Below are 19,187 nucleotides of genomic sequence, written 5' to 3'. Positions count from 1 at the left end.
GAGCCTTTCTTCTTTGTGTCTTTAGTCCTCAACTGGACCTGACTCATGCTTAGGATTTTGCAAGTGCTCTGACTGGGAGGATTGTTGGGGTCTTCTGGAAGGGGGGGACTCTGCCTCTCCTTTGTTGGGGTTTTCTCTGTAGTGGGCCAAGGATTTCTGCCTCTTCCACTTTTCCCTTTGCCAGTTGGAGGATCAATGTTATTGATTACTAGCTGACTCAAGGTCAAAGCCCCGACCCTACTAGTTCTCTTCTTTCAGGGAAGCCTGTTCCTTCTTGATGCACCATGTAGGACATGTGGTCAAAGAAGATATCTGATGTGGACTTTGTGTGTTGCTTCCACAAAGGGACACTTCTCTCTGAGACACAGTCACTAGGCTCCATCAACTGCTAGTGTCTCTCAGGGTCTCACAAAGATGACCATTTTGGTGGAAATGTTGGTCTTGTGAAGTGATGCTGGTTTTTCCCTGATGAGAACATTTTGGAACTATTGCCTCCCCAGTCCCAAGGTTCTTATCGGTAGGTAGTGGTCTCATTAGACTACAAAAATTACCACTCCTATCCCCCCCACTCTCTACTTAAGACTCTGAGATGCTTGTGGACTTTCTGGGTACAGAGAGACCTAGAGGATGACACTTCTGGAGTGCTGATGCAAATCACATGGTATTCAACCCACCTATTCAGCTGTGGCCTGATGTAGTTTAGGCTCTATGCTATTGTCATCACATGCTGTGTTGGGCTATGCAACACTTATCAGTGCCATTTTGTGGATGGATTCACTGGACTCTCGAAGGCACTTCAAAAGGCATATATAAAAAGACTGTCTGGCCTCTGGTGAAAGCACCCTTAAATTAAAGTCTTAAGTGAATGTTCTTCCTGGAACTCACTTTGAAAATTTATTTATTTTAATGCTCAGGTACTCTTGGTGTTTTGGTTTTGATATTATTGTCTATGTTGACCTTTCCTGTCCTCCTTGTACCATGCACAACATTGATTTTGGGTAATGTATTTTGATTTTAAGATACAGCCCATCCATAAACTTTTCTATCAATAATCCCAGCACACTCAGTGTACCTGACAGCTGAGAGGAAAATATCAGATTTATGGGGACTTTTATTTTTGGTCAGTTTAGTCATTCACTTGCCATCAAAGGTAGGGGATAAAGGCTAGAATTTTGGCCCTAGGAAGAGTCCCTTCCCAAGGACACAGGTAGACTGGCTGCTTCAGAGTGTGGAGGCTTGGCTCTCCTGTGCCCTGGTGATGAGATGGGGACCATGGACGAGCCCCTGAGACAATAGAAGGACCTGAAAAGGCACATGGATTGGGGTTCCATTTCCTCTTCCACCCTGCCTTCTAGGAAGAGGGTAGTAAGGGCTCTAGTTCTTGACCTGGTGATAAAAGAGGACCCTCTGCTCTACGCATTTCAGGGCCATCAGAGAGATGGGTTGAGCCCTGCATGACCTGTAGGCAGTTTTTGCTCAGCCAGCAGTGCTAGCAGACACATGACTGTTAGGTCCCAAGGACTGGCCTGTTACTTCTATGTTGGTGTCACCCTTAGAGACTGAGGATGTCTGTTAGCTTGTCAGGGAAGGCAGTTTCACAGATTCTTTCCTTCCTATGATCCAGCTCAGAGCTGAAATCTTTTGGTGAGCCATATATCCCAACTTTGTCTCTGTTTCTCTATCATTGTTCCCAGGCCTAACATATATAATTTCACTATTCCATATTCCACTTTTTTATTCAGATATACAAAGGGGAGAGGGAAATGAGGAGGTAGAGAGAAAGGGAGAGATAGATAGATAGATAGATAGAGATCACAATACACTGTACTTCCTTTAGTTCCATGACACTTCTCATGTGATTCTGGGTCTCATGTATAGCAAGGCATATACCTGATCTGGTATACCATCTCTTTGGCCCTCACCTTTCTCCTTCCTCTAATCCCTCTGCTTTTGAGACTTGACTCTGACAAGTAGCCACACACTACCTAGGAAGGTGTTTTAGGGTGAGCCCCACAGTGTCAGAAGTCACCCTTCCTGATTCTGTAGTCCTGCTCAGATGTCTTTGACTGATTCATTTGATTGTGAAAGGCCCTCCCCCAACCAGTGTCAGTTTTCCCAACTGCAACATGGAAGTTGAATTCCTGCCTCCTTGCTCTGACTCCTTTGGAAAAGGGGCTGGACCAGAGTTGGGCAGGAATGTCTGGTGGTCAGTCTTTAAGGGACATCACCAGAACAAGATGTCACCCTGTAGCATCGTGGCAATCTGTGACTCAATTGAAGGACTATATGTCAAAAGCAAAACAAAACCAAGAGAGCAAGTTGGTGGATGTCCAGGCCTGCAGAATTAGGTGGGTGTTGGTTTAGATCTTGACCTGACCTTGGCCTGAATCTTTTCATTTGTTCCAGCTGTGATAATGCAGAAGGTGAAAGGGAGGATTGGTTTTGAAAGTGTTTTCAGGAAGTCTCTGAGCAGCCAAGTACAATAGCAACAGCAATATACATCTACATTTTTCCTTTTTTTTTTTTGCCACCAGGGTTTTTTCTGGGGTTTGGTGCCTACATGGCTCCACCATTCCTGATAGCCATTAAAAAAAGAGTTGAGAGACAGAGAGTAGCAGACTGAAAGAAAAGAGAAACAGAGAAAACGAGAGACACCTGCAGCACTATTTCATAGCTTGTGATGCTGCCTCCTACAGGTTCAGGGACTTGAACTGGGGTCATTGCATGTTATAACATGCATACTCTCCCTGTTGCACTACCATCCTGCCCAAGTCATCTCCACTTTAAGGATTCTTTTTTAAAAGTATTTATTTCTTCCCTTTTGTTGCCCTTTTTGTTTTATTGTTGTAGTTGTTGGATAGGACAGAGAGAAATGGAGAGTGGAGGGGAAGACAGAGATGGGGAGAGAAAGACACCCGCAGACCTGCTTCACTGCTTGTGAAGTTACTCCTCTGCAGGTGGGGAGCTGGGGGCTCGAACCGGGATCCTTAGGCAGGTCCTTGCGGTTTGCGCCACATGTGCTTAACCCTCTGCACTACCGCCCAACTTCCGTCATTTCCACTTTAAAGTGCATACCTTGATGACTTTGGTGTGATTATGATGTGAGAGGGGGACTTCAGTTAGTGCCAGGCCATCCTTAAGCCTGGTGGCTTGGGAGGGGTGATATTATTGTGGGGAGGTGACTGGTGGAGTTGAGTGTGTCCTAATAGATTTTATTACCTCCTGCATGTGTGATTTATTTAGGCATTTATCAGAGCCAATCTTCCAGACCCATGGAGGGTTCAGTTTTTATTTATTTTTAATATTCTCAATACACTTGGGGTTTTATTTCCCAATAGATCTATTAGTTTAAATTAGTAGAGGACAGTTTGTATACTTAACCAAAAATTGCTTTGACATTATGGAGAATCAAGAGGCTGGGGCCAGACAGATCTGAGCAGATCGATCTGTTTGAGATAAAACTCTGTTATTTTCCCCTGTGCATCTTCACCTTAATGGTGAAGCTGGTGATTATAAAACACAGAGCTGGCTAATAATGACTAGGAGGTCAGCTAGAGAGTCAGGGTTATGGAAGTAGAGTCTAGTGGTTGAGTGAAGCCTGGTGTGTGTGTGTGTGTGTGTGTGTGTGTGTGTGTGTTGGGGGGGGGGGCTGTCTTGGCTTAGTTGCTCCATTATGCTGAGCTGATCCTGAATTCCTTTCCCATGCTAGGAGATGTATCTCCCAGGTCTGTTGTGGGGTCCCATGGATTGCTCCATGGGAAGTAACTATGCAAATTGCTATGGGGCAGTCCATCTCTTACTGATGACTCTGGGTCTGTGTCCTTTGCATTTCTGGGTTCCAGGAGCTATCTGGAATTACCAGCTGGGACTCATTTCTAGGATTTCAAAATTTTGGCCTCATTCTACATCTTCTTGGCCTACCACCTATAATATTAACATCAGAACTTCTCCACAGGAGGTGGAGACCAGCAGGAGACACTTGGTGCTGACTCCAGAGAGGTAGGGGGAGCAGCAGGGACTCTGCAGACATTGCCACCATCCTAGACTGAAGTGAGCCCTGTAGAGATGGAGGCAGGCTAACCTCTGGCCCCTTCTAGAAGTCCCAGTGTTGGGCTCAGGGTGCTGTGCTGAGTCACACAACTCATTTGCATGAGTCACCTTGATCTTCTGGCCTTCTCTAGCCAGCTGGCCTCTCCCTCCAGGAAGCATTCTCCCCATCGTGTCTGACTGCTCTTGTATTTGGCTTCTATGCCCAGAGTGGCTGTGATGTTTGTGTTACCCATCATTTCAGGAAGACCTATACCTGCTTTTCTTCTCACAGGCTGGCTCCCCTCAGGTGCTGGTGACTACTGTGCTGTGCTGAGAAGCACTCTGTGGCTGCATTGTGATTCCTGTAGGATAACATCTACCATTGGTATAGGGGGCCTGTCCAGAAGTGGCAGGAATTATTTCTCAGGAATGGCTTCCTGAGCTCTAGACTGAACTTCCTCCTCCTTCTTATACTTCCTACTCTGAGGCCAGTACAGTATGAGCCTGGAGTCCTCAGGGCACTAGACTGAATGGGAGGGGCCCCCAGTTCCTCCTCACTGTTGCAGAATCGGCAGGGACAGTCCCCAAGAAGGGGGCTGGGTCTTGGCAGCACCTTATGTCAGCCTACTTCTCTGCTTCTTGCCATGAGGAGAAGAAAGCTGATCTGTACCTGCCTTGATACCTTGACTGGCATGTGGCAGGGAAGGTATCTAGGGGTACAGGAAGGTGTCAGGAAGCTGGGATAATTGCACAAGACTGGATAAGTCTGAGATCCAGGCTGTTCTCAAAGGAATTCATGTTGTTCTTGGCTTCATCTTGGATGGTGACTTCTTTTTTTTAAAATTTTTTATTTAAGAAAGGATTAATTAACAAAACCATAGGGTTGGAGGGGTACAATTCCATACAATTCCCACCTCCCAATCTCCATTTCCCACCCCCTCCCCTGATAGCTTTCCCATTCTCTATCCCTCTGGGAGCATGGACCCAGGGTCATTGTGGGTTGCAGAAGGTAGAAGGTCTGGCTTCTGTAATTGCTTCCCCGCTGAACATGGGTGTTGACTGGGGATGGTGGCTTCTTCCCATTGAGGGACTAGAGTCAGTTAGTGTTCGGTTGCGGGGCAGGCACAGCCTTTGGGTTTAACTCTGTCATTGGCTTTAGAACCGTAGCTTGTTTGCTTTAGACGCCCCTAGAGATCAGCCTATCTTCCCCACAGCCGTGCACATGGGCACATATACAGACAGGGCCCAAGAGGGACAGACCTGACATACAGGGACTCCCTCCTGGCCTGAGTAGCTCAGGTTCTGGCCCCCTGGGGCCCCAGCCCTCTTTAAGCTGCTGCCTGGGCCTGGGAGAGGCTCTTCAGCACTGCCATGACCTTCACGCCTGACTTGCCCCTTTAGAGTCCCTCCTGCTGATAGACTGGCAGCTGCCAGTGCTGCTCAGATTGTGAAATGTCAGTGGTTTAATATCAATTCTGGAGATTTTATTGCCTCCTCCCTGCCATTTTCCAATGGGATTTTGATCCAATCAAGGTCGATTCAGAGTGATGGTAGATTTGTGTTCCTGTCCGAAGTTGACAAAAGGTCACCCTGCCCGGGTAACCAGGGGATGCCAGGCTTTGCATGCCTGTGATTACAACCCACCTCTAGGCTCTGTAGTCTGGCCAGCTTCCTTCCCCCACCCCTCCAGAAGGTCTGTCTCAGGTAGATATGGGTGTGGCTTTTGGTGGGGCCTGTGGGCTGGATCTAGGTACTTGAGGGTTTAAACTGGGGTGGCTTCCAGCCACAAAAAGTTCCCTGGTTTTGTTTGCAAAATGTCTTTGATGCTTCAGGCTTAGTTTTTCACAGTAATGTTTCAAAATGTCATTTTTCTCTTTCTGATAAAATAAAATCTGTTGAATGAGATCCTGTGTTTGGAAAGAGGTCTGAAGTTGGGGAGAGACCTGATGGCCTGTCTCTCTCTCTTTGCATTGCCCCCTTCCCTCCTTGGGAAGTCAAATACCCTGTTCTACTCTTTCCAGGGTGGAAAGGAGGTGCAAAGATTTTTATGAGCTTGGAATTTGTCTCATGGCACTTCAGAGAGGTGATGTCATTTTCAGAGGCTCAACCTAGCTTGGCAAGCCTTTACAATGGGATTACTGTGTGCATGACCCAGGGAAGGCTCTGCAGAGTGAGTAGGGAAGGAGACCTGGATTGAAAGGAGCAGATGCTAGTGACGTGTTCTGGTGGTGGGAACTGTCATTCCTGTGATCTGATTCCTGTGAAAATGGTTTAGAGATGGAAGGAGCCTGGCATATAGTCAGGATTTTCAGAGCCACCTAGCTTGCTGGGGGTAGGTGGAAAGGGACCAGTTTGAGGAGATGGAGGGGCAGGGGATAGCGTCTCTGTACCAGGTGACAGATCAGGTAGGCTATGTGGTAAGATTGAGAGCAGTTGGGTGCACCTTCCAGGTTGGCAAAGGGAAGCAGCTCTCCCTTTTGTCCCTGGGCCTTGGGAGGGGTTGGGATGATGGTCATGCTTGGGTTGTGATTTCCACTCTGACGTCTTCTGTCATACACACCATACAACTTCTTCTACATCAGTCCCTTTCCCAAGGGACTGGGACATGGCTGGTGGTCACGTGTTTATTATATGCACAGGCTTATGAGCAGGGAGTATGTGTGTGTATGTTTGTGTGTGTCAGGACACATGTGTGCAGTTAGCCCACATACAGGCAGATGACCTGCCCTGTGTGCACATGTGAGCACAGACATTTGATTACATGGCAAACAAGGGACAGTTGGTGTGAGCTGGCAGAATAGGTGTGTCCATGGTGTAATGTCTAGATTGTACACTCACAGCTGGTGTGTATGCACACAAAGCATGTGTGTGTGTATGTGTGTGTGTGCAGGAACACAGATTGGTATGGCTTACGTGAAATCATGGAGACAAACTGCATGACAGGCACTTTGTGAATCTCCGATGGGCCAGGTGAATAGGAGACCAGGAAACTGCTCTTCCTCTTCTCTTTCTCATTGCTCTTTTCCCACTTTTCTCTCTTTTGTTCTCCTTGCTGTCACTCTCTCACTATGAGGGTTATTATTGGTTTGGTGCCTGCATGATGAATCCTAGTTACTCCTAGTGGCCATTTTCCCCAATTATTTGATTTATATTTTCTTTTGATTAGATAAGACAGAAAGAAATTGGAGGGGGGAGCAGAAAGGGGAGAGAAAGAGAGACACTTGCATCTCTTTTTCACCGGTCATGAAGCTACCTTTTGCAGGTGGAGGCCTAGGCCTTGTACCACATGGTAATGTGTGCACTCAAGCAAGTGTACCACTGCCTGGTCTCATCCCTTCTCTTCTGAGTGGCATCGTTCCTGCCCCCTCACTCCCATCCGCTGGACTGCAAGTCTGAGTTCACTTCTCTCCTTGCCTTGTCCCACTCAGCCAGCCCCACCTTCTGCTGGTTGGCTGCTCTTGGGGCAGAGTGGATGAAGTCCCTGGAAAGGCTGAGTTGAACAGAGACACCTGGAGGATCCTGCTCTTCATGCCGTGCCAGCTGCAGGTAAAGTCAGCTCACCCTTGTAGAATGTGTCCCATCTGCTACTCTTTCAAAGACTGAGTTCCAGATCTCTCCTTTTTAAAAAATATTTATTTATTCCCTTTTTTTGCCCCTGTTGTTTTATTGTTGTAGTTATTGATGTTGTTGTTGTTGGATAAGACAGAGAGAAATGGAGAGAGGAGGGGAAGACAGAGAGGGGGAGAGAAAGATAGACACCTGCAGACCTGCTTCACCACCTGTGAAGCGACTTCCCTTCAGGTGTGGAGCCAGGGCTCGAACCGGGATCCTTACACCGGTCCTTGTACTTTGCGCCATGTGTGCTTAACCCACAGCACTACCACCCTACTCCCTCAGATCTGTCTTCTAATAGAGGCTCAGCATGTAGATTTCCTGGTGCACACGCACATGTGTGTGTTTGTGTGTGTGTGTGTCTATGTATGTGTGCCTGTGTGTGTTCATTGGCAGGGACTTGGGTGACCTTGGGTGACCTATAATAATAACCATTTGGTACTTGGTCCAGATTGGCATTCGGGTGAGCATGTTGGTATCTCTCACAAGGCCCTGGGCAGGACACTGAGGGTATGAACCTAATCTTCACCATTCATGTCTGAAACCTCTGAGTCACTGATAGGGTTGGGCAGCCAGATGTGGAACTTGCGATACTGATGAGGTATGACTCCCATATTTTTTTTCTTTACTTATTGGGGTAGTTCATCCATTCAAGTGAGAATGCTATTCCTAAAGCAGAAATTCTTCTTCCAGTCAGAGATTCCTCACCTGTGCTAACACTGCAGTGTTTGAACCCCAAAACAAGCTGGGATAGTGACACTACAGGAAAGTGCCCCTTCATTGCATTGAAAGAAAGGTTTTTTTGTGTTTTTTCTCACCAAGATTACTGCTGAGGCTCAGTGCCTACAGAGAAATTCCTATCACCCGTCCAAGCTGGTTTCCGCCCAGGAAGATCTACCTGCGAACAAGCCCTGGCCCTCTCAACTTACATTGAAAATGGATTCCAGAAGAATTTAAAGACGGGTTCTGTCTTTCTTGATCTCACAGCAGCCTATGACACGGTCTGGCACCGTGGTCTCCTAGTCAAGATCTCAAGATGCCTGCCTCCATGGGTGGCCAACACTATATCGTTTCTTCTCCAAAACAGAAGATTCCGGGTGCATCTGGGTGACAAGTCTAGCAGATGGAGACCTGTCTCAAGTGGCCTCCCCCCAGGGCTCTGTTCTGGCTCCTACACTATTTAATATTTACATCAATGACCTTCCAGAAACTTCTTCAAGGAAGTTCATCTACGCCGATGACATCTGCTGTGCAACTCAGGCATTCAAGTTCGACATCCTCGAGGAAACACTCATGAAAGACATGTCTCTGATATCTGATTACTGTAAAAAATGGCGACTAATCCCTAGCACTGCAAAAACGGTATCATCTGTTTTCCATCTACACCATGCCTCGGCCTCGCATGAGCTTAATGTGCATCTTGGCGATACAAGAATCCGGCATGAAGCCCAGCCAGTCTATCTTGGCGTTACTCTCGATCGCACTCTGTCATTTCACAAACATCTCATAAAAACTGCAGCAAAGGTGGGCGCGAGGAATAACATCATTGCAAGACTGGCCAGCTCCTCATGGGGCACGAGCACTTCCACACTACGATCATCATCTCTGGCATTATGCTATTCCACTGCAGAATACTGTGACCCAGTATGGTTCCGTAGCCCCCATGTCCACTTGGTCGATTCCAAATTATATTCCTCCATGAGGATCATTTCTGGAACCATCCGTTCCATGGCTGCCAGTTCTTAGCAACATCGCCCCGCCAGATATTCGTCGGGATGCGGCATCATCTAAGTTCATTTCCCACATCTACGCTCGACCGGACCTGCCAATATACGCGGATATCTTCGCCCACCCTGTCCAACGCTTGACGTCTCATCACCCAATCTGGTCCCCTACACCTACACTGAACTTCTCTGTTCCAGTCTCTTGGAAACAGAGTTGGCAGTCAGCTGAGGTAAAGAACAAACACCTCATCACAGACCCCTGCAAGCGTCAACCCGGCTCTGACCTAGCACGTTATGATTGGGCCCTCCTCAATCGCTATCGAACAGGCCATGGCCGGTGCGCCGCTATGTTCCATCGCTGGGGAGCCAGAGATGACCCAAACTGCCCCTGCGGCTACAGACAGACTATGACCCACATAGTCAATGACTGCCACCTCTCCAGATTCAAAGGAGGTCTCGAAACTTTACATCAGGCTCAACCTGACGCTGTTGACTGGCTACAGAAGAAGGGCACACGCTAGAAGAAGAAGAAGTGCCTACATGATGAATCCAATGTTCCTAAATGGCCATTCCCTCCCCCCTTTTTTGGATAGTGACAAGGAGAAATTGAGTGGGGGTCTTGGGAGGTGACAGAGAGGGATAGAGAAAGAGACACCTGTAGCACTACTTCACCACTTGTGAAGCTTCCCCCCTTGCAGGTCCTTGAGCATGGTTATGTGTATGTATCACCAACCAGCCCGAGGACAGGAGCTTTCACTCCATTTTACTGCAGCCCTCTGCTAAAGTTCTTCTCCCTTTGACCAGTGAGGATGCACAGGAAGAAGATTCTGAAACAGTAGCTCCTGAGTTGTTGCAACACTCTCTCTTGACTTCCCTAGGTATTGTTCTGTCCATACCACCTCAACAACACCCCACCCCCACCCCGTGCATGGGCTTTTTGTCAAGGCACTCAATGCTGGGTTCTTCAGCTTGGTTCCAGACACTCTAGCTCTTTTTGGAGGAGGTCCTCTTTCTTTATGAACTTTCATGTAGATGTCACAAAGGAACCTTATGATATATTCAGGAGGCCAGTGAATTTTCTCCACAAGCCATACTCTCTGCAAAGCCTGGATAGTTATTCCTGACTCAATAACTGGCTTGATAGTGGGGATTTTGATGCCTTTTCTTTTCCTCAACCCCATAGTCTATTTCTGTACCTTGTGGTTGGAGTACCTCTCAGACCTGTCTATTTTTCTTCACCTCTTTACTCTGGCCTGGCCTCTGTCACCACCTTCTGGCCAGCTCTGTGTCCTTTCAGAATCCTCTCACTGAGCACACATCTCCTACATTAAAGAATCTCTGTGAGTCGTTCCTGGGTTCTTATGCTGAAGGGTGGTTCTTCTGGCTCTTTCTGTCAGGGCTACATGGCTACTGGTCTTTATCAGTTCCAAGACATGTCATCACTTGGAACCACAGGCTTCTACCACCTTCGTCTGCAAGGATGTTCAGTGTGCCGCCTTATAATTACCATTAACCATTTACTCAGTACCCTCTGTATTCCTAACAAATTAGATCTGCAGTAGACATTCTTTGAACTAATAATTAGTGACTGAAGGAATAGATGTTTTATAAACCCCCTGTGTAATTTATTATTACATTATTTGCATTCCTATCCTGCAGATAGAAAATCTGAGTCCTGAAGCAAAATCAAAACATAATCCAAGGCACTAGGTGGAGCTGATTTGAGGCCTGTCCCACCAATAGGGGTAGCCACTCAGAGCTTCCCCCTCCCACTTCCAGCCTGTGGTCTCCTTTTCTTCTGTGGATTTCCCCTCTTAGCTGCCTAAGTTGGGAGTTATGTAGCCACAGCTACTAGGTGAGTCAGTGCAGACTCTGGTGAGCAACTGGGTAATTATTTCCAAAAATATTGACTCATAATGTGAAGAAGGCTCTTTTCCATGCCACCCGTCAGCAGAAAATTGCCTTTGGTATTAACATTTCATCAACCGCATAATGTGAATTGATGTAAATGCATAATTAGAAATAATAGCCTAGGAAAATTCACTCTTATTTATAAAATTGGGCTTGTTAAATTACAATGGGAGCTAACAACTTCTCTCCCATCTCTTAAAACATGTCCAAGGTGTTTTGCCTGTGGTGCTTTGCAGGAAACCCGCGTTGTGGGTGCCTGGGTGCCTCAGCCATTCTGCAGGGAGACCCTACAGCAGGGACACACTCTGAGGAGGCATGGACACCACCTGTCCAAAACATGGCTCTCTGGTAAAACCGATGGCTGCCTAAAACATTTTAATTGATATGTAGCAGACAGAAATCTCTGTTGAAATAAGCCTTTGTTTGCCTTCTTGTAGAAGAGGGTTTAGTTCATCTGTCCCACCTGAGTCCCAGGGTTGTTATGGGAACTGAGGGATGCTGTGTATACTAGTGCATTGAGCATGTGGATGTGTTCTACAATTGTTAAGTATCTGAAGAGACACTGTCATCATCAGTAGCAGTAGCATTTATTCATTCCTCAACAAGTATGCATTAAACACCTACTACACCATGCCAGACCCCATGCCAGATGGTAGATGTACAAAGAGAGGGACAATATGATTTTTTTTTTTTATCTCTTGGGGTTTACCATACCGGTGGGAGGGGCAGATATTTAAACATGCCTTTATTATCTATGACTTCTATACTAGTTTGAGATTTTGGTAGCAAGTGGAAGAAAAACTGTTTATACATCTAAAACAAGACTCTCTCTTTTTAAATCTATATGGATTTCAGGCAGAGATTAATCAAGGTCTCTTGCTTTATCTGTTCTTTCCCTAGGCTCTTTCTCTCGACATTCGTTCTTACAGCCTCCCTGTCCCCTGACACACTGCGGGTAAGGTTGATACAGGTTCACATTTTTGGTCAATGAAATTTTTTTCATTACTCCCTTTTAAAAACAGTGATTTAATAATGACTTACGAGACTTTAAGTAGGTGGCAATGCCTCTGTGTGTTGCAGGCTGAATCCTCTTCCATCCTTATCAAAAAGAGTGTTAACCTCCCTTTTCAGACAATACAAGACTATAATATTACAGTGGAATAGTTCCACACTGGACCCACCAACAAAGTTCTTGTCTCTGCCACCCTTAGGCAAATGGCTTATTTACTTATTTGGTAGAGATCGAAAGAAGTCTAGAGGGGAGAGGGAGATAGAAAGGGAGAGAGAGACATATGCACATACTTGCAGTGTGGTTTTCATCACTTGGAAAGCTTACCCCCTGTAGGTGGAAACAAAGGACTTGAACCTGGCACCTTGGGCATTGTAAGGTATGTTCAAATCTTTTATTTTGCCATACATTTGAGACATAATAAAGTCTTCTAAAAATTTCTCACTTAACAAGTCCACACTCTTTATTCAAAACCTGGTTAGTGTTTTCAACCTCATCTTCAACCCTTTTGTCCCTTCTAATAGGTTCCTTCTCAGCTTTTTACCACTGCATGACTAGGATGGTTTTTTCCCCTTTGTTATTAACTATCCAAGTATAGCTTAGAACTGTCAAGGGATATCCCTTGGATATCAAATTCCATCTGATTATATTCTCTCTTAAGTGTTTACTCTTTCGGCACTTATAAACTCAGTTTGGATTTTATTAGTTTGCACTTGTTAATTGTGCTGATCTGTAAAAATATTCCTTCCTTAATAATTTCATGTGTATGTATCCCATCTCTTGAACTAAGTTGTAATTTCCTTAGGAACAGGGACTGTGTCCTGCCTTAAATGGTGCTATGCACATAGTAGATGCTCAATAAATGTTGTTGAATGACTGAAAAAAAAAGTGTGTCACTGCCCAGTCCTGAATAGCTGATTTTTAAAATGTTTCTGTGCAGCCTTTTCTGTATGGAGATAATCCTACCTTGCTACCATCCTTATTTGGAACAATGGGACTGACTCATTAGCTTCAAATATGGAAATGTGACCCAAGCCTTGCAAACCAGGAGAGTCTGACCCTTGACCACAAAAATAGGTTTAGGGGTGCCTGGACTCCTGATTGCACAGTGTATGTCTCATAACAAGAGTTTGATTAGAGTCACCAGGAAGGCATCTTGGTCCCTAAGGGTGACCAGCTGTGGGGATGGCTGGAGCTGGGTCTCTGTCTGGGAAAAACTGGATCTTGGAATCTTGTTTGTGACCCTGGCACAGCTAAGCTTGGGGGAGGTGCACCCCCTCACTCCTCAGCTCGATGGTGCATCCCCTCTATGTTGTTTTCAAACACCAGCTGGAGCTCTGTTTCCTGTCAGTTACTCCTGGAAGAGCCTGGCAGTATCTATCAGGGTCTTTAAGTGCAATTGAAATCACTCATTAAATAGCAGCCATTGCTGTTTTTAATAAGGCTTAGTAAATGAGCCTCACTGATGTGCTCAGAGCTTCATCTTTCATCCCTCCTGGGTCCCATAGTAGATAGGCATGTTATATACCCACTTCTGTGGCAGGAGGTGTGCTCTCCTGGGAGGAAAGATATCTTATGCTCCACAGCTGAGCCATGAAGAATCTGGTTGAGGGTGAGTGAGACCTGTGGGTTGTTTTCCTTTTATAAAAATAAGCTTTGTTGGTGTCAGGGAGATAGAGTAGTGGTTTGCATAACAGACTTTCATGCCTAAACCCCTGAGCTCACAGACTCAACTTCTAGTACCACTATAAGCCAGAACAGAGTAGTCCTCTAGTTAAAAAAATATATTGATTTAATCACCAGTGGGTGGCATACTGGGTAGAGTTCACATATTATAATGCACAAAAAACTAGGTTCAATCCACCAGTCCCCACCTGCTGGGGGAGAGCTTCACAAATGTTAAATAAGCAATGCAGGTGTCTCTCTTCTTTCTCTCTAGCTCCCCTTTTCCTTCCCAATTTTTCTGTCTATATCTGAACAGAAATAAAAAACAAACAAAAAGAATTTAATATTGATGTGCAGCTTCACTCTCCCCTTTCCCCCCTTCCTTTCTTCCTGTCTTGCTCTTTCTTTCACCACAAGGGTTATTGCTGGGGTTCAGTGCCTACACAATGAATCGACTACTCTGACAGCCATTCTATTCCTTTTTTAGGACAGAGAGAAAATGAGAGAGAAAAGGAAGGCACATGTATACACACACACACACACACACACACACACACACACACACACACACACACACACTTGTAGTATTGCTTCACTGCTCATGAAGCTCCCACCCCACTGCAGGTGCAGGTAGGGACTGGAGGTTTGAACCCTGGTCCTTGTACATGGTAGTGAGTATGCTCAACCAAGTGCACCACTGCCTGGCCACTTCACATTTCTTTCTTTCTTTCTTTTTTTTTGCCTCCAAGATTATTGCTGGTACTCAATGCCTGCACCATGAATCCACTGCTCCTGGAGGCCACCTTTCTCCCCCTCTTGTTGCCCTTGCTGTTGTAGCCTTGTTGTGGTCATTATTGTTATTGTTGATGTCATCATTATTGAATAAGACAGAGAGAATTGGAGAGAGGAGGGGAAGACAGATAGAGGGAGAGGAAGAAAGACATCTACAGACCTGCTTCACCGCCTGTGAAGCGACTCCCCTGCAGGTGGGGAGCCAGGGGCTCAAACCAGGATCCTTATGCGGGTCCTTGTGCTTTGCACCATGTGCGCTTAACCCACTGCGCTACTGCCTGACCCCCGCCACTTCACATTTCTGTTATTAGTTTCACTCCACCCACAACCAAAGCTACAGTGACACTAATAACACTGACCCCCTCTACCCACCTCTCCCACACCTTCCCCTCTGGTCACCACCATGGTTATCACCATGAGTTATTTTTGTTGTATTTTCCCATTCTTCTTGATTTTTTTTATTTGTATGCAAAATCAGTGACTTTTTTTTCTCTTGGGGTTTGAACCCAGGGTTTTGTACATGAGAAACGTGCATTCTGCCACTGAATTATACCTCCTTTCTGGATCTGTGAATTTCTCAGTTCTGAAGAATGAGGGTTAATAGTTAGTCCTGGAGGCAAGATGTCAAAATGAACCCCATCATAGGTGTTTCCCAGCTTTCATCAGAGGGCTCTAGGTTGGCTCTCAGGTTCTCTGGAAGGATCTAGGCATGGGGTGTGTGTGTTGGGGGTGGGGGGGAGAGACTCTCTGATCCTACTTTCAGAACCTCCTTTGGGAACTTAGGGTCTTGAGGACCAACCCCCTGGGTGGATACCCACATTGGTCCCCTGGGCTGTGCTAAACCTGCCCTCTAAGCAGACCCAGGGCCTAGCAGCAGTGCTGTTCAGATCCTTACTCTCCATGTCTTGTGCTCTGTGTCCTGTCTACTTTTCAAATGGGGAAGGAGCCTGTCCTCTCAGGGAATGCCTACCCAGTCCTTCCAAATGCTCCCCTGGTCAAACTCCCCGCTTTTTCTGTGGGTAGTCTAAGACTCTGAGGCAGGGGGTGGAGCAGGATCACACAAGGGTCAGTGGCAGGCATAGGCCTCAGGCTCTGTCAGACTGAGTGTGTGGCACCCATGAGGCTGGGAGACCCACTCAGGGTGTACTTAGCCTTCTCCTCTATAGCCCCACCTGGTCCACTCCAGACAGAGTGGGAACCTCAAGAGGAGTGTTCACATGCCTGAACCCAAGGGCTTCCCAGGAGCCCTTCCCTCCTGCTCTTTTCCCTCCCCCTGGAGACATAGGTTCCCTTTTTCTTGTGGGAAGAAAGCTGTCCGCTTGTCTCCAGGAACAGCTGGGCCTTGTCCCCTCAGCTGTGGCTTGGCGCCTGCTGCCAGCCAGACAATCCCGGCTGTGTCTGGGGGAGCCAGGGGGCAACGGAAGTGCCTTGGCTGGGGCCCAGGAGCTACTGGGGCGTTAAGCTTGTGTGGCTGAGGCTGGGGCCCTCTGGGAGCCCATTTCTCCAGGGCCTCTGCTTTCTTTCACTGCCCCCATGGGGACTGACACTGGCAGAGTCTTCTGAAAGGAATGTTGAGCCCTAGCTGCCTTTGAAATGTAGCCTTAGGTCTCCTCTTACTAGCCTCCTTGCTCCTGGGACTGTGACAGCAGTGAGGACAGCTGTGGATTTGCACTCCCTGAGCTTCATGGCCCTGTGGAGTGCAGAGGAGAATGGGGGCAATAGCTAGGACAGGGCCAGGCTTCCAGTCTGGTGTTTATTTCTTCCACCATCGGCTGTGTAGTCCTGGACAAGAGCTGAGGTTACGGCCTCCTGCTCTCACTCCAGTTACCCCACTATGAACCACAATCCTGAAGGTGGTGAGTTTACTCTGAATCTGTCCTCACACCAAGTGCTCTGCAAACACCACTGTATCCAGTAACCAGAAGCATGTACTGCTCTGTCCTCCTTCTAGTAGGTATACAAATAAAGGCTCTGGATGGTCAAGCAACTTGCCCAAGGCCACACAGCTGGCCAACACATTTTTTCACACCTCCAAACTTGTTCTTAGGCTTTGTAACTTCTTTGGATCCCTAAGCTCTAGCTGCTATGGCTTCTGTCTGGAAAGTTCTTTTCTTTTTTTTTTTTTTTTTTCACTTCCTTCTTTCTTTCTTTCTTTCTTTCTTCCTCTTTTTCTTTCTTTCTTTATTTCTTTCTTTTCTTCTTTCTTTCTTTCTTTCTTTCTTTCTTTCTTTCTTTCTTTCTTTCTTTCGGAGATTAAATTAATGGCTTACCATCAACAGTGAAGGCTTTTTTTTGGTTTGTTTTTATTCAGCTGATAGCCATTTACTTTTTTTTTTTTTTTAATTGCCACCAGGGCTACTGCTGGGCCTTGCTTCCTACTGCTTGCTTCCTGCATGAATTCACTCCCTCCTACCCCAGAGCACTGCTTAGCTCTGGCTTATGGTGGTGTGGGAGACTGAACCTGGGACCTCAGAGGCTTCAGGCATGAGAGACTGTTTGCATAACCATTATGGTATCTCCCTAGCCCTGCATTCACCACTCCTAGTGGCCATTTTTTTCCATTTTATTTGATAGGAAAGAGAGAAATTAAGATGAGAGGAGAAAATAGAGTGGTAGAAAGAGAGAAAGGGAGAGGAAGAGGGAGAGGGAGAGGGAGAGGGAGAGGGAGAGAGAGAGAGAGAGATATGGAGGAAGATATGCTTCATAAACCAGGGACTTGAACCTGGGTTATTATACATAGCAACATGTGCACTCAGCCAGGTGCACCACTACCTGGCCTCCCAGTTGAGTTCTTACCCTATGCTTAATCAGGGGCTTACAGTCTAGAGGGAGAGACTGATAATAAACACCTTAATAAAAAGGAAGAAAATTAAAGCAGCAATGCTCATTGGTATGCAGAAAATTTTCAGACAGGGAGTGACTTTAGCACTTTAGAGCACTTTAGCAGGGATTTTGGGGGAATACCTGGCATCTGAATGACAAGAGAGAGACAAACTATGTAGAAACCAGAGGCAGTCACACTGGGCAAAGATCCAGGCAGAGGCCTGGGGCAATGAGGCACAGTGTGCTAGAGGTATGGTGCACTGTGCATTTGAAACTAAAGAAGTAGGTGTTGAAGGCATCATAAAAACTTGAGTGCTTCTCAAAAATGACGGAGAGTCATCATTTGGACTTATGTGTCCACTGGGCATTGCTTTCATAATGGCCCTCTGTTACCCAGGCATCAAAGCTGGAAAGAGACAGATACATGTTCTCAATTAGCTGCATGAAGGAGAGTCAATTTCTGAGTTATAGGAGAAGGAACATACCTATGACAGGAAATTCACTGGCAACAGGGCAATGGCACACTCAACTGAATGCACATATTACTCTGTGTGAGGACCCAGGTTAAAGACCCTGGTCCTCCCCTGCAGGGAGGAAGCTTTATGAACTATGAAGCCATATTGCAGGTGTCTCACCTTCTCTCTCCCTATCTAGCTCCATACCCTCTCAGTTTCTCTCTGTTCTATCAAATATGAGAAAAATAAAATAAAGCGTAAAAGTATTTAAAAACTGGAAGATGGGTTTTAGGAGTATTCAACAATCACAGACCTTCAGGGATGAGAACTGTCACCCTGAGAGGTTGAGAGGTGCCCATCACTGGCAGAGTCCTAGGGAGCTATACTTGGAGTGAGGATCTTGTCTATCTTGTTGATAGAGAAGAGGGGTCCTGAGTCCTTAGGGGTTGTGGCTAGCTAGTCCTGGAATCTCTATGCTTTCTGTATGTATGAGTGTGGGAAGATTCTGGTGACCAGGGCCTTTGGGCTCATGGGTCAGATTGTAGAGTTTGGCTGTGAGCTCTGGGCTGGAATGTGCCTGGTGCTTGATAAATTGTGTAGCTTGATTGATTTTATCCCAGCCCTGGAGGAAAGTGAAGGAAAGATTTCTTGATTTGAGAAGACCAAATTAGGAACAGATGTCTTTTCAAGCTATTAATAGGCAGTTGGGGGAACAATGAGGTTTATTTTTAAAGGATCCTACAAGTGTGCTGGCTGCTGCTGACCATTTGTATGTTTTGCATTGGAGCTTTCATATTCTTGGTGGTGGACAGTCATTTTGGTGTGTGTGTGTGGGAGGGACTTAGCGTCTCCCCATTTCTCTATAGTTGATTGAGATCATGAGCTAGAGGGTCTAACTTTTAAAAAAATATTTATTTCCCCCTTTGTTGTTGTTGTTATTGATGTCACTGTTGTTAGATAGGACAGAGAGAAATAGAGAGAGGAGGGGAAGACAGAGAAGGGGAGAGAAAGATAGACACCTGCAGACCTGCTTCACCGCCTGTGAAGCAATTCCCCTGCAGGTGGGGAGTGGGAGGCTCAAACCGAGATCCTTAAGCAGGTCCTTGTGCTTTGTGCCATGTGTGCCTAACCTGCTGTGCTACCACCCAACTCCCCTAGATGGTGTAA

At 46.4% G+C, this 19,187-nt stretch overlaps 1 non-coding gene across 1 annotated transcript; it reads right to left on the bottom strand.

Annotated features, from left to right (window-relative positions):
* Nucleotides 1-12,289: 12,289 nt before the first annotated feature.
* On the bottom strand, nucleotides 12,290-12,414 carry LOC132537417 (U6atac minor spliceosomal RNA). The gene has a single exon (XR_009548848.1). It is a non-coding gene; the product is annotated as a U6atac minor spliceosomal RNA (small nuclear RNA).
* Between the last annotated feature and the right edge of the window lie 6,773 nt (nucleotides 12,415-19,187).

Source organism: Erinaceus europaeus, chromosome 2 (assembly GCF_950295315.1).
Source record: "Erinaceus europaeus chromosome 2, mEriEur2.1, whole genome shotgun sequence".
Taxonomy (NCBI): domain Eukaryota; kingdom Metazoa; phylum Chordata; class Mammalia; order Eulipotyphla; family Erinaceidae; genus Erinaceus; species Erinaceus europaeus.
The sequence above is the reverse complement of the archived record's forward strand: the minus strand, read 5'-3'. Positions and strand labels throughout refer to the sequence as shown.